This window comes from Osmia lignaria, chromosome 10, assembly GCF_051020975.1.
Source record: "Osmia lignaria lignaria isolate PbOS001 chromosome 10, iyOsmLign1, whole genome shotgun sequence".
NCBI classification, from domain to species: domain Eukaryota; kingdom Metazoa; phylum Arthropoda; class Insecta; order Hymenoptera; family Megachilidae; genus Osmia; species Osmia lignaria.
The window spans coordinates 2,634,570-2,651,206 of record NC_135041.1 but is presented as its reverse complement, the minus strand read 5'-3'; the positions used below and the strand labels follow the sequence as shown (position 1 = coordinate 2,651,206).

The following is a 16,637-nucleotide window of genomic DNA, read 5'->3' as shown; positions in this document are numbered from 1 at the left end:
ACTTTCCGGACATGACACAGTACTGCTTCGAAATAAGCAAGTGGTCTCTGCTTCGAAATAAGCAACTCGCTATCCCCTCTTCTTTGTTTAAAGTCGTCCGCAAAGTGAGAGGTACGAGAAATGAGTGAGAGGTCCATGAAAGCGCGAAGCCGATGTTTAGGGTAATAAATTGTCACGCTCGACTCAGCAGTGACATCGGTAAGTACAAGAAGGATGGAACATACATATGTATATAATGGTTTCTATTCTTGTTCAAAAAATAACATCGCCGCTCGGCCGATCACTTTTTGATTCGCCGCTACCTCGGATTTCTCACTCGTTTCTCGCGTTCTATATCGTCCCGTTTCGTGAACAAAGTCAAGCCGAATAGCATGCCTGCTTCGAAATAAGCAACTGTTCGGTCCCGAGCTACTTGCTTATTTCGCGGCAATTCTATATACTGATCCATTCCCACAGATCAATGTATACTTTATAACAAAATCATTATAACTATTTCTACATTACATATGATGTAATATGCTGATTCCTTCCCACAGATCGATTTAATAACAATATCATTAGTACTATATTTTCATTAGATATAATGTAATATACTGATTCCTTCCCACAGATCAATGTAGATTTAATAACAATGTCATTCTTACCATATCTCCATTACATATAATGTAATACCCTGATCGCTTCCTACAGATACATGTACATATAATAACAATATCGATATTCCTATATCTACATTAGATATAAAATATACTGATCCATTTCCACAGATCAATGGACATTTAATAACAATATCATTATTACTACATCTATATTTGATATAATGTAACATACCGATTCCTTCCCACAGTTCAATGTATATTTAATAACAATGTCATTATTACTATATCTACATGAGATATAATGAAATATACATTTAATAAGAATATCATTATTGGCATATCTACATTAGATATTGTTCCGTTCAAATCGCGTCATACTAACGCGTGACAACCACGCGCTCTTGCGCCGAATAAACCAACCACCGCCCGCTCGCACTAACGAAGCGCTCGCGGTAATCAGAATAATTTAACCAATCAACCGATTAACACCAACGCTCTTATTCAAACTCACACTAACCCAACGGTCTTTCGTTACCAAGTATTCAAGTTCGTTTCAAGTTCTTTGTGTTAAGTTCTAAGGTTTCCGTTCTGTATTTCGTCATTGTGTTTGTTACATTTGTGAATTATACAATACAATAATCGTTCATAATACGAGTTCTTCACTTCAACCGATTCCAAACGGCTCTACTCGATCGTCAGTCCTTTCGATAAAGGCTTTCAGCACCACATTCATCCATCCGCACGAAACATTGGTCCTTCGAGCCGGATTGGCATCGAGGAAAAACGAGTCAGCAAGCCGAAAAACGAGTCACCATGAGCTCGTTTGAAGAACTCTATTACAAACAAACACAAGCAATGCGGTCGGTAGAACGATCGCTCGCCAATTTCAAAAAACTGGGTCAGTCCAAAATGACCGCAACAGTTACCTAGAACCGCATGGGATTGCTGAAAGAAACATTTCATCAGTGTCAAGACCTAGATGCTAAACTCTCTGCCTGTGCTGACCAGAAGACGAAAGCAAATGCACCGTATTTCGTCGAGGACCAGTTTGCAAAATGCGAAGAAACGTTCCAGGAAGCCCTAGACTTTATGGCGGAAACGCTCTCGAAGGTCACACCTCCACCTGAAAGTTCAGCAGCCAACGGACAATGTTCGAATTCCGTGACGTCACGACCAACGGCTCACCTTCCAAGGATCAACTTGCCAACATTTGAAGGGGATTATGCAGAGTGGGAGAGTTTCCGAGACAAGTTCACCTCTATGGTAATCAACAACCAGTCGCTGTCAAATGTGGAGCGCCTGCATTTTTTGTGCTCTTCCCTCAAGGGCGAAGCCAGTAAAACCGTGAGTCATCTACCTGTAATTGACAATAATTTTATCGTTGCATGGAATACAGTAACCTCGAGATACGAAAACAAGCGGCGCCTAATATCAACACATTTAAACTCTTTGTTTTCGTTACCGTCAATTTTGTCCGAAACACCGAACGAATTCCGATCGTTACGCGATCAAATAAACATTTCAGTTCAAATGCTACGAAACCTAGGTCGTCCGGTCGACACCTGGAGTGATATGATAGTTTTTTTTGGTGCTCAAAAATTAGATCTCGCAACCCGCAAAGCGTGGGAGCTTACTTTAGGTGACACTACGCAGTTCCCGACCTATACCGAATTTGATGCGTTCTTAAAAAAGCGAATTTTAGCGTTAGAAGCGATGCCGTCGTTCAAGCGCGAAAATCCATCTGAACATGATAAACAAAAATTAACCCGAACCAAACCGTTAACGTCACTTGTTACCGCGGCAAACCAATTCACGTGCGCCGTTTGCAAACAAAACCACCTCATTTACCAATGTCCAAGTTTTTTAGCAAAGACTCCACAGGATCGATACTCAATTATACGACAGCAACACCGGTGCGCCAACTGCTTTTCAAGTCAACATTCAACAGCACAGTGCAAAAGCGCCCGTTGTTGCAAGGAATGCAAATTGAAGCATCATACATTGTTACACTTTCGTACTGCCAATGATGCGTCCAATGCCAAACAAAGGACGAGTCTCGCCGCCTCTGATCACGAAGTAAAAAACGTTTTAAATTTAGCCTCACATAAACCAATTAAAACAAGCGTTCTCCTCTCTACAGCTCGAGTTAGAGTGCATTCACAAGGCGGGCGATGCACTGTCGTAAGAGCGCTCCTTGATCAAGGCTCAGCAGCGACGCTCATCACTGAATCGCTAGCTCAGCTTCTGCGCCTCGGAAAGGAGACACAATTCACAATGATCAGTGGAATCGGAGAGACTCAGTCCGTTACACGCTACGTAGCACCAATTATCATCACTCCGGTAAGGAAATCCGAACCTGCATACTCGATGCATGCGATCATAATTCAAAAACTAACAAGGTACATACCACCACGCTTGAACTCAACAATTAAATGGCCTCACCTTTTAGGACTTGAACTCGCTGACGAGGACCCCATGAGCTCAGAACCAATTAGTATGATAATTGGAGCCGATCTATACGGACAACTATTGCTGCAAGGGGTAAGGAAGGGCTCGACGTGCGCACCCACAGCTCAAAACACCACGCTCGGATGGATACTATCGGGTCCTCTTCCTCTCAATCCCGATCTCTCAATCCATTTCCACCATGTTTCAGTCCTAGACCGTCTGGATCAGAGTCTCCGGAAATTTTGGGAGATCGAGGATCTTCCATCGTCGCCCATGTTAACACCTAATGAGCAAAAATGCGAGAATCATTTTAGAGAAACACACTCGCGAGACGAAGCCGGACGTTACGTTGTCAAATTACCATTCAATTGCGAGCCTCCAATCCCATTAGGGGAATCCCGGACCGCAGCGTTAAAGAGTCTTCGCGCTTTAGAAAACCGTTTTCAACAAAACAAACATCTCCAAACCGAATATCGTGCGTTCCTATCGGAATATCAATCTCTCGGTCACATGAAAAGGGTAATTTCGCCTCTTTCGTCCAGGAACCAGGTATACTATATACCTCACCATGCAGTATTTCGCCAAACCAGTAAGACAACTCGTCTTCGCGTCGTATTCAATGCCTCACGTCGAACGTCCAATGGTCAATCTCTAAATGACCACTTACATAGTGGCCCTAAGTTACAACAAGACCTCGTATCAATTTTGCTCCGATGGCGTCGATTCGAATTTGTTTATTCTGCTGACATCGCCAAAATGTACCGGCAAATTCGCGTTAACGAACAAGATGTAGATTTCCAACGCATTCTCTGGCGTGACTCTTCTGATCACCAAGTCGAAGAGTATCAGCTCCTTACAGTAACTTACGGGACCACCCCGGCTCCTTATTTAGTCCTTCAAGTCCTCAAACAATTGGTAGACGATGAGGGTTCAAAATACCCTGACGCGATTCAAGTTGTAAACGAACAAGCGTACGTCGATGACTTCCTTTTTGGAAGTAATAGTGTAGAGTCGCTTCTTCAAATTCGAAACCAAACGGTCGCCCTATTGTCTCAGGGTGGCTTCTCGCTCAGGAAATGGGCAAGTAACAATTCCGAACTCCTTTGTGATATCGATCCTTCTGATCACGGCCTTGCCTTGAGTAAAACTCTCAAAATTGACGAATCCACTTCAGTATTGGGTTTAATCTGGAACCCCGCGCTTGATCAATTCCAATTTCAAGTTGAAACAGGGTGCTTCAAGGACAGCTGCATAACCAAACGTACAATCCTTTCGTCGGTATTCAAATTATTTGATCCAATGGGATGGATCACTCCGTTCGTGATTTCAGGCAAAATCCTAATTCAGCGGCTGTGGTCATTAAAAGCTGATTGGGACGACGATGTACCATTCGAATTCCAAACCGAATGGCAATCCTTCTGCCACGAGATAGTGGAATTAAACAAATTATCAATACCTCGCAAATAATCAACAAATATTCCGACAAGCCAAAGCCTTTATGGCTTTTCCGACGCCTCAGCAGCAGCGTACGCTGCTGCTGTCTATATCCGCAGTGTACTACAGGACGGCACAGTGTGCGTCCGTCTTGTCATGGCAAAATCCCGCTTGGCCCCGGTGAAAACAGTCAGCGTTCCTCGCTTAGAGCTATGTGCAGCACTTCTTCTAGCACGATTATTGAAGTTTGTTCAAACGGCATTAAAAATCGAGATAGAATGTCACTGCTGGACGGACTCCAGTATAACACTAACATGGGTAAACCGTTCACCATCACGATGGAAAACCTTTGTAGCAAATCGGGTTGCAAAAATTCAAAGCATCGTTCCAAATGCACATTGGCATCACGTTCCAACTGAGGACAATCCAGCTGACTGTGCGTCGCGCGGAATCTCCATTAACCAACTGGGATCACATCCATTATGGTGGTCGGGTCCCGAATGGCTACGCGAAAACTCCGAATCTTGGCTAAATTTAGAATCACGAGTAATAGATGAAACCTCGCTCGAGGAAAAAGCGCACGATATTCAGAGCTTGACAATCAGCACAAACCCGTGGAAATTGGAGACTCGCTATTCGTCGTGGCCTAAACTACTCAGAATAACCGCGTATTTAAACCGCTTCGTCCAAAACATTCGAACCCAATTGAATTCGAAAAATAAATCAACCAAACGAAACTTACCGAGCAATCTCACGTCCATAGTGCTGACCCCTGACGAGATCCGTCACTCAAAACTGTTTTGGCTAAGAAGGATCCAGGGCGATGCGTTCCCAGCCGAACTATCGCGTCTCCGGGAATTGAAACAAGTCCCAAAATCGAGTCCTCTAATCTCACTGAACCCATACCTCGATCCAGATGGGTTAATCCGAGCAAAGGGGCGACTCGTGAATTCGCACCTTCCTGAAAAGGCGAAAAAACCAATCATCCTTAAATCACATCCACTACTAACACTCATTACTAACAATACTCACCGAAGCCTACTTCATGCCGGTCCTCAACTCCTTCTCGCTCATCTCCGAGGTGAATATTGGATCCTCAGAGCGAGAACGACCATTCGAGCAGTCCTCTACAAATGCGTGGAGTGCGCACGGGAAAGGGCCGCCATACCCCACGAGCTCATGGGAGACTTGCCCGAGCCTCGCGTTACAAGGGTAGAGCGTCCGTTCATTCATACCGGCGTCGACTATGCAGGTCCGATTCTCGTCCGAACCGCTCCTGGCCGAGGGCACAAATCTACCAAGGCATACATTGCCGTATTCGTTTGCCTAACAACAAAAGCAATTCACATAGAAGTGGTGAGCAATTACAGTTCAGCCGCGTTAATAGCAGCCTACCATAGATTTGTGTCCCGGCGTGGTCTTCCATCAAAACTCTATTCGGACAACGGTACAACGTTCCAAGGCGCGAATCGCGAACTCGAGTCTGCGTTTCGCTCTGCAACAAAAGATCCCAACTTAAGAAACTCATTAGTCTCCACCGGTGTCGCATGGCAATTCCTGCCTCTGATTATGGGAAGCAGCCGTAAAAAGCATAAAAAACCATCTCAAACGCGTGATAGGATCTCACACACTTACCTTTGAGGAATTAACAACCGTTCTGTGTCGTGTCGGAGCATGTCTCAATGCACCTCACTTCGGAGGGTTATGGGAAGCAGCCGTAAAAAGCATAAAAAACCATCTCAAACGCGTGATAGGATCTCACACACTTACCTTTGAGGAATTAACAACCGTTCTGTGTCGTGTCGAAGCATGTCTCAATTCGAGACCACTAGGAGCAGTGTCAGACTGTCTGGATGATTTTTCCGCTCTAACACCAGGTCATTTTCTAATTGACACTCCTCTCGTCGCTAGTCCGGAACCAAGCGTACTAGAAATTAAAGAAAACCGATTATCTCGTTGGCAATTACTTCAAAAATTAACCGAAACTTTTTGGAAAGCATGGCAAAATGATTACCTTCATACACTTCACCAACGCCCAAAATGGCGAACAATACAAAACCTCGCCAAGGTAGGCCAGCTTGTACTAATCCGTAACCCGAATTTACCTCCCAGTAACTGGGAACGGGGACGGATCGTAGAATGCCATCCGGGAGACGACGGATTAACTCGAGTGGTAACAATTAAAACTTCACAATCGCCATATAAACGTCCTCTCTCAAAAATATGTTTTCTTCCCGTTGCGATCACCGAAGACGAACTGCGTAGTTAGCCTCCAAATTGCATAAGTTAAGCTTGATCGCATAACTACATACTATAAGATTAGATTAAGTTAGATTTAAGTACTTTGTAATTAGAATAAGTTCCGATAATTGTACTTACCAGCGTTCGCCATTATATCCATGTAAAATTATCTTCGTAATCACTACATTACAACTACGCATTATTACGTGAATGAATGGATTCATTCAAAGTTGGGGGGGGGGGAGTGTGTTCCGTTCAAACCGCGTCATACTAACGCATGACAACCACGCGCTCTTGCGCCAAATAAACCAACCTCCGCCCGCTCGCACTAACGAAGCGCTCGCGGTAATCAGAATAATTTAACCAGTCAACCGATTAACACCAACGCTCTTATTCAAACTCACACCAACCCAACGGTCTTTCGTTACCAAGTATTCAAGTTCGTTTCAAGTTCTTTGTGTTAAGTTCTAAGGTTTCCGTTCTGTATTTCGTCATTGTGTTTGTTACATTTGTGAATTATATACAATAATCGTTCGTAATACGAGTTCTTCATTTCAACCGATTCCAAACGGCTCTCCTCGATCGTCAGTCCTTTCGATAAAGGCTTTCAGTACCACATTCATCCATCCGCACGAAACAGATATGTAATATACATGTAATAACAATGTGATTATTACTATATCTACATGGGATATAATGTAATATACATTTAATAAGAATATCACTATTGGCATATCGGCATTAGATATGTATTGTACATTTAATAACAATGTCATTATTACTATATCTACATGAGATATAATCTAATATTATTATTATGTTCATTTGACGCTCCCCTTTCGGGATCGCGTGGCGCTTTTACCGGAGCGTTCCCCAACCTTACAACTGAATACTTGTATCACAGATTGTACTTTAAACAACTTTAACGCCATTTCCTGTACATTCGCGCGAACGCTTAATACTAGCCTGTCTGCTCTTAAGCCATCGTGAAAATAATGATACGAAATAATACAAAATGCAAAAACGATATTTAAGAATAAAACATAACTAATAATAATACTAATAATAAGAGTGAAAATGAAAAGATTAAATAACTATAAAAATAAAAGTGATCATGATATTGTCGCTGATTTGGACTTACATCTTTTTTTTCTTGGATGCCCTGCCATCAGATTAAACAGTAAGAGTACAAATAAAAAAGATAAAAAATACAAAAGTGTAACATAAAAGTAAAAACAACAATATAAATGAAAAATGAAAGAAGACACGAAGCTGAAGAAAATTATTTACCAGACTTAGCCATAATCAAAATAAACTTATCCTACTGGGCACCGAACTGAATTAAATTGGCCTACTCAAACTGAAAACTAAAAATGAAACTGAAATACTCTCTGAGATACTGAAGTAGAAAAGGCAAAACTAAAACTGAAAGCCAAACTAAACTAATAACTAAACTAAACTAAACCGAGCTTTCATTGCACTTTCTTTTATTCTTCTTTGTACTTCTTATTTTCAGTCTTTCTCTTCTTTTGTTACGGTTCCTCTATTCTTTCTGTCCATCTCCGCCCTCCTTGTTTCACTCTCTTCGCTTCTTCTTTCTTCTTCTCGTTCCGTTCTGTCCTACTTTTGTTTCCATTCTCCTTCCTTTTCGCTCCACACCCACTCCTTATCCTCTATCCATCACTGTCTATTACTATATCCCACGTCCATGCCCTTGGCCCTTTCCTCTCTAGCTTTCTCCTTTTTTTTCCTCCTTATCCGACAAGTCCTCCTCCACACTTACATTCCATAGTTCCCAGATGGCGGTTTCTTCCTTAACATTTTCCTGCTGTCTCCCTCCTCCTCCAATTCTGTTAAAATGATTTTCCTTCCACCTTCTTCTGGCACCGCTGTAAGCTTCCTTATTTCCACCTTCTTCCCCAGCTCCATTTGTAGTATGATTTTTACCCTTCTGCTCCTTTCTTCTTTATCCTCTCCTCCCACGTTTTTCCACACGATGCTCCTGTTTCTTCTTTCCCAGTTCTCTACCCAGCTTTCCTCCTCTTCCTTCCCTTGTTTTCTTTCTTCTCTCCACCTTCCTCTCTCTCCTTCTTCCTCTTCCGTCTCCTCTCCTCTTTTGACCTCTTCCTTCTTTTCTTTATTGCGCTTTACCTCTTCTTCCTCCTCCCTTTTTTCTTTCCTTTCTCCCTCCGTCTCTGTAGAATTTTCTCCTATACTTTCTCCCCTGCTCTTTTCTACTACTATTACTTATACTTGTGCCTCCTCCCCTTCTTATCTGTCTATTCCGTCGTCTCCCTCCTCTTTTCTCCATCTCTTTATCTCCTTGTTTTCTCTTATGCTGTTATCCTCTTCCTCGCTTTCTTCCATATTTCATTTCTTCCAATTTTCCTATTTTTTCAGCTTTTTCCTTTCTTTCTGCGCTTAGGCTTTTGTCCTTCTTCCCTCATCCCATTTTCGCTCTTCCTCTCCTTATCTGCTCCTTTATCTCCCCTATCTCTTTCCTTATCTTTTTTAACTCCCCGAGCACTCTTCTCTACCGCGCTTCCTCAGCGCGTGTTTACTCACGCTTGCCAACTTACTTTTTCCGCTCCCGCGCGGCTACCACCTGTTGCGTGCTTCCAATCCATTCCTCTTCTCTACTCGTTACTGTCGGTATTGTCCGTCTCTTGCTTTCCTCCTGCTTGCGTTCACTTTATACTGTGTTCTCTTGTTACATCCACTCTTCTCCTTCCCTACCTCCTTCCAGCAGCTCTTTCACTCTCTCCTGCCATCCCTCGTTCCTCTCTTTATCACCTTCTTTTCTCTGTTCTTTGTTCTTTTAGTTCATTTGCTCCTCTTTTCCTTTTCCGTTTCTCCCCCCTTTTCCCTTCCGTCCTATCTATTTTGTTCTTGTGTACTACTTTCTTCTCCTCTCTTTACTCTATTTCTTTCCTCTTCTTCCTCCCTCGCTCCTGACCTGTAGTCCTCCAACTCTTTCATCCACTCTTCTCCTTCCCCAACTCCTCCCAGCAGCTCTTTCAGCCTCTCCAGCCATCCCTCGTTCCTCTCTTTTCCTATGGCGCAACTTTCCCATAAATGCTCCCAAGTTTCTTCTTCCCAACCGCAGATTCTGCATTTCCTTGTCTCTTCTTTTTTATCCGACTTCGAAAAGGAGGAGGATACTCAATTCGATCAGTATATACTTATTTTTTTTTTTTCCTTGCTTTGTTCGCCGATTACTTCGAGATGAATGGACCAATCGGAATTAAATCTTTTGCGTCTTGTAGGATATGTCTTCCGATTGGTCCCGTTATAAAAACATTTCGCATTTTTTCATTCCGAACGGTTTTTATTACAAAAAACGTTCTGGTTCAAGGAATGCACCGATTGCGATGAAAGTTTTCACATTTCGTAGATCATTCCACGATGATTCCATTTCCCAAAATTTATGTAACTTCCTATTGTTAATAACTATTGTTATTATAATAAAAAGCCTATTCTTTAGGGTTACCCTCCAAGGAATATACCGATCGCGATTTTTCAAAGTTGTCCCTGCAAGTAAACTTCGTCAGTTTCTTTACCAGTTGGTTGCTAATAAAGAATAATAAAAACGTTTGGCTTTCTTCTTCACGCATCGGAAGCTGGAACCTAATTTGGACTGTTTCTTTACAAAAGTAACTGTCGTAATCTTTGCATTTCTGCGAGTGCTCTCTCGACATGAGGTTTAACAAGGACTTTGTTTGGTGCTAAATCAGATAAGCGATAAGTGCTAAATCAGGCCGTTTGCAAAATTCTTTTTGCCAAGATCAATTATAGCTTTGTTTAATGTAGTCCCTTGTAATTTATACACCGTTACTGCCCAACTTAGAATAAGTGGTAACATTCTGCGCTCGACGTCTCCATAACATTTCGTCGCCTGAAACGTTGCTACAACTGGAGATATTGGAATGTCACCGTCGATATCTTTAAATCTATTTCCAATCGATTCGTCGTCAAATTTGATAAGTACTGAGTCTGGCAACTCTCCCTGTTCTAGTTAATCTCTTCGAAGTTCCGGCCATGTAAATTTCTTTACTATTCCCATTGCGCCGTTTATCAAACCATCAGAAATTGATATATTTCGTCGCAACATGATTCGTGATCCTTCAGTTAACGTTATTGTGTGTAATAGTCCGCCATAATTATTTACATTTACAGGTATGACATATACAGGTATGACATTTATAGGCATGACATTTTCTGGTGGCCTTTTTCCATATATAGCTGCCTCACGGGAATCGTCTATTGAATCAATGACGTACATTCGATGTGATTTTGCTAATTCATCAGTCATTTTTGAATTATACTCATCCACTAATTTTATCGTTGGGAATATTCTTACTGCTGCACCATCCTCGAACTCTCCGGTTAGGGGAATTCTTCTTCGTTCGCATAGTATTTCCAGTTGAGAAGTTGTCACTTCTCCAAACTGAAGGTTATTCAATAAATCGATAAACTCAACGTGATCTCTTTGTCGCATATTAATGGTGATTTCGCAAAATGAAAATTGGTGCCTGTTGCGTATTTTGCGTGGTCCGCGTGGTCTGAAATAACACACACCTGCGTAACGGTAACAACTTAACATTAATTCAACCAAAGTATTTACAAGAGTCACGCGTGTTCTGAAACTGTACAACTATTTAGGCTGCAGTTTAGAATATGGGACACGACCCCTGGGGGCGTGATCTATATTTTTTTGTAGCTTATCACATAAGGTGTCCATATATGTGTTTCATAAGTGCCACACATTTTTTTTAAAGTGTCACAATACTTTTTTTTAAAAAGTAAAATTCCAGCCCTTTTTCTTATGCCCTGCTTAAGAGGGGGGCGCCTCATATTGTAAACAATAGAGGGGGTCATGGGGGACATAGTGATGGTGGCTTCACTTGTAAGAGGCGTTGGAGTCAGGAGTTATAGGGGGATAAAAGATCAGAACATTCAAAATTTATGAATGAAGCATTGATCTTCTTTTTTAATATAATGTGCAACCTTTCTTACAATTTTCTTGCAACTTTTTCTTTTTGTTTTACAAAGGGGGAAAAAAGGTGTTTACGTTTACAAGATAGTTATGAGGCGATTAAACATCCTCATAAGCAAATACTCTCTTTGAGGAAGCTGAAGATTCAAACGCGTGGGCGAGGGAGGGGCGCTGCACCCCCACCCCATAGGATATACCCTGACCTAACCCAATTATCCTTGTGAACAATTGTAGAAGGACATCAAAACTGTGTAAAAAAAAGGAAAGTTCTGAGAAAGTTGTAAGAAAGGTTGCTTATTATGTTAAAAAAAAATCAATGCTTCATTCACAAATTTTGAAAGTTCTGATCATTTACCTCCCCATAACTTCCGACTCCCACGCCTCCTACAAGTGAAACCACCACCGCTGTGTCCCCCATGACCCCCTCTATTGTTTACAATAGGAAGCGCGAAGCTGATAGTTCAGCTCGCGCATTTCTTGGTTATAGTCAATAGTTCAATTAGTGATTAAGTTGAGCCCACGCTGTTTAATATTTAAGTGTTTCGCTGTCCGCGCAAACAGTTGTAAACTTTCTGTACAGTTTGACCACTCGTGTGTTCCTTGAACTCGCGAGTGACTATTGTAAATACTTTCTGTGTTAAATAAACATTGTGATCGTTACGCAAGCGTGTTGTTTCTGACCACGTTGACCACGCAAAATCGCAAACAGCCGGCCATGTAAATTTCTTCACTATTCCCATTGCGCCGTTTATCAAACCATCAGAAATTGGTATATTTCGTCGCAGCATGGTTCGCCATCCCTCAGTTAACGTTATTGTATGTAACAGTTCGCTACAATTATTTACATTTACAGGTATGATATTTTCTGGTGGCCTTTTCCCATATGTAGCTGCCTCGCGGGACTCGTCTATTGAATCAATGACATACATTCGATGTGATTTTGCTAATTCATCAGTCATTTTTGAATTATACTCATCCACTAATTTTATCGTTGGGAATATTCTTACTGCTGCACCATCCTCGAACTCTCCGGTTATGGGAACTCTTCTTCGTTCGCATAATATTTCCAGTTGAGGAGTTGTCATTTCCCCAAACCGAAGGTTATTCAATAAATCGATGAAATCAACGTCATCTGTTTGTTGCATATTAATGGTGAGTTCGCAAAATGAAAATTGGTGCCATAAATTAATTTCTGCAGTACACCAATGTGGCTGTACAAAACACCAGTGTCCTTTTACTGGGGGCAACTGCATGATATCGCCAAAGAGAAGTACATTTACGCCACCAAATAGTTTATCATTTGTTTTGAATTCTTGCAATCTTAAATGAATCATTCGCAAATGCTCATAAGACACCATTGATATCTCGTCGATAATCAACCACTTTGTATGACGCCACTTTCGTTTCTCCTGTTCGAGCCTTTGTCCTGTCAGTCGTCGATAGGTCATTGCAGTACCTTTTTCAATAGGTAACGGGAACAAGGAATGCAGAGTTGTTCTGAATATTTGACGGGCGGCGACGCCAGTCAACGAAGCTACTAGAATGAAAGATGGTTTTATCATCGTATCAATTATAGGATTATAGCAGCGTTTAACATGTTCAACAAGTAATTTTAAAATAAACGACTTACCGCTACCAGCTCCTCCGGTAATAAAAAGCAACATTTGTTCGGTATTTTCACCATCATCATTTTGTTTAATATCTTTCTCAATTACTGCGGAAACTGATTTCAATAAGTCTTTCTGTTGAATATTGGGACTTCGAATGCTATTAAGGAATGGTGTTTTATATCCCCGTAATGGTGTTTTATATCCTTTTGGACCTCCTGCATGGGAATCATACAACCAACAGTAGGTGGTCTCCGACTGGTTGTTGCATGATACGGCTACTGATGTATAATTTGCAGTAAGAATTCCGTACATGTACTGTTGAAAAAACCTAATCAAACCATTTTTTTTTATTTGGAAATCCTTCATCACCGTTATCAATATCAATATGACCATTTATAGACATTTCATAGTCAACGTTAATATTGACAATAATTCGGTTACGGCTAAATAGTCTACATTGACTTCTCTGGGGTCAGGATTGCTTTGCGCTTCAATGCAATCACGGTAATATTTATCACCTACTAAAACTACGTAATCGACATCGCTAGTACCCCATGTACTAGGATCGAGCAAATTAAACGCAACACAAGCAACTGCAGCTATGCCAGTACATTGTTTACCGCGAGATTCGATACTGAAGCGATCGCTAGCTTGATGGCACGAGCCTCGTAAAATAGCTACATTCTGTCCAACATTCACAAATCTAATGTTTGATTCAGTATTTCTTTGTGCAACTTCCATTTCGTTTGTTACAATACAAGGCTCTTCAACGACATCAGCTATTTCCAAAATGTTATTGGTAATGTTAGAAAAACATGGTCGCACATCTTTGTATAAAGCATTATTTTGTAATAGCCATTGTAAAGCTACTCGAAGTTTGCCAACGTTTATTTGAAATTGTCGTTGTCGCTCCAAATTTTCGAGACTTTCCACTACAATCATTATACCAGTTTGGTTTAATCTAACTGGAAGTTGTTCGGCTACTTCGAACACATCGCGGGCAAATAGGACTACCTGACCTTTGCACCAATCTTGACTGAAGCGATTCTGAATTTTCATGATTTTAAGAAACGGTACTATTCTGCACAACATTTGTTTTTCGATTTCCGATAAATCTGCTATCTCGTGAGGTACAGGCATTAGTTCCACTTTATTCCAGAATGCCTGTGATGGAACTTTGTATTTTTTAAGATGATTTAGGCAACGAGAACGTGTTGTTATCTTCTCTGATTCTAATAGATTTGCAGGAATTGAACGAGACAAAGGCTGCGTGTGCAAAGCCTAACGTTGCTGCGAATATAAAGTCTTGTAACACACTGCATACGGTACATCAGCAAAAATATTAATAGCCGATTTAAAGTAGTCTTCCTAAAGCAGAAGTCCTTTTCTCCGCTTTTTAGCTAGTTCATGCATATTCCTTAAACGCGTATTCCTTGATTCGACACGTTCACTTATTAGTACTTTCCGCATACAATTTCTCACAACCATTAGACGTTGCGAACGTTCCCGATTAGATTCGTTCGCTAAACGCTTGCGGATTAATCCGATATGACGTGATCGTTCCTCAGGAGATTCGTTCGCTAAACGCCTGCGGATTAATCAGAAACGGCGTGATCGTTCCTCGGTAGATTCGTTCGCTATACGCCTGCGGATTAATGCGGATCGACGTGACCGTTCCTCATTAGATTTGTTCGCTAAACGCTTGCGGATTAATTCGATACGACTTGATCGTTTCTCGGCGGATTCGTTCTTTAAATGATTAGAAATTCTGCTTAGCCGGCGTTTTCTTTCGTCTATCATTTCGCGCGATTCTTTCGAACTAGCATATTTTCGCTTTGCAGACAATCTCGAATGGCGATCGTCAATAGTTTCTTGACGCCAAACCTCTGCGTTTCTTTCACGTTCTTTAGAAATACGTAATTGTTTCACATCGTCCGATTCATTCGCACGACTCTTTCTCATTACATATATCGAATGTTTTTTATTTTGTTTTATTAATTAGCCACTTAAAGGGGAATTGGCCCGTTTGTTTTCACAAACAATGATTCGCTCGATGCAGAATTGGCCAGTATCTTTGTATTCGCTGAAAGCAGAATTTGTTTATATTCGCTGAAAGCAGAATTCCTTTCTCTTATATTCGCTGAAAGCAGAATTGTCCGTTTCTTTAGATTCGCTCAAACCAGAATTGTTTTGTTTGTTTTTATCGTAAACAATGATTCGCTTAAAGCAGAATTGAACCCTTTTCCTTATTTATATTAAAATAAATTTAAAAAAAAAAATTAGAATTATAAGAATAAATTTGATTATGTACCTATCACTATCTTCAACGGAATATATCATAAATTCAATTAACGACAGCGTCGGAAGGTATTGATTCTAACTGATTGTTGCTCATCGTTTTTAACTTGGCCGAGGGAAAGAGTGTGCGTCTGATTGGTCATGTTCCACCTTTGCTCACACGATTTGTGTGTGCCAAAATCGGCGGGGTGTGCGAAGGGTCCCTCCTTTCCCCTTCGCCGGCTAATAAAATTGTGTGACATTGCCCTACTACATACTAATTTTCTCGAGCTCAGCGGAGCTTCGAATCCGAAATCACGGAAAAAGAATACGTATTACGCGAAAATCCGAGATAGATGGATTACAAAGGGATGCCGCGAGTAAAACAAGTCAACATTCAGTAAAGAATATTACATTTGGACTAATTTTCGTTTTACCTTGGAAAAGATAGTATCGTTGGATTGTTGAGGTTCTTCTGATTAAAATGAATCTAAACACGACATAGATCGGTTTAATTACTTTACTTTAATGAGTTATTAATGATTGACTGGATCAATTTAAATTGATTAATGATACCAAAATGTGTCGGATTTACGTCGTGTTTGGTCTTGTTTTAATTAGAAAAATATCACAAATTTGTTGATAAAAGTTTCATAGCAAAAAAATTAGAAATAAACACGTTTCATCGCTGCATTAATACTGTTTTGCAGATATAGACTGGATTGTTTGCGCTTCTGTAACGACCCAGAGATAGGTACGTCACTGCACCGACGTATAGGGAGAGCGGTTCCCTTGGAAGGCGACCCGTATGAATGTATCGGGGATTATAGGTTCACGTGGTGTGCGGTTGAGATGTAAAATCGAAACATTAATGTGCTAGACAAAAGATTTATTCAAATAGGTAAGTAATTGATAACTGAATATGCTAGTTCTGAGTATAATATATAATAATGACGCTGGTATAACAATGAGTGCGACTAGAATATTAAATACAATGAGAAATTATAATTAGTACGCCCTAGATTATAAAAT

The 16,637-nt window shown here is 40.9% G+C and overlaps 1 long non-coding RNA gene across 1 annotated transcript; it reads right to left on the bottom strand.

The window, feature by feature from the left end:
- Positions 1-535: 535 nt before the first annotated feature.
- Positions 536-6,935, bottom strand: LOC117610910 (uncharacterized). Its single transcript, XR_004583033.2, has 8 exons — positions 6,861-6,935; positions 6,496-6,792; positions 6,252-6,408; positions 5,877-5,976; positions 5,514-5,807; positions 5,224-5,442; positions 3,042-3,330; positions 536-1,956 (listed from the first exon to the last, which is right to left on the bottom strand). It is a non-coding gene; the product is annotated as an uncharacterized LOC117610910 (long non-coding RNA).
- Positions 6,936-16,637: the final 9,702 nt, after the last annotated feature.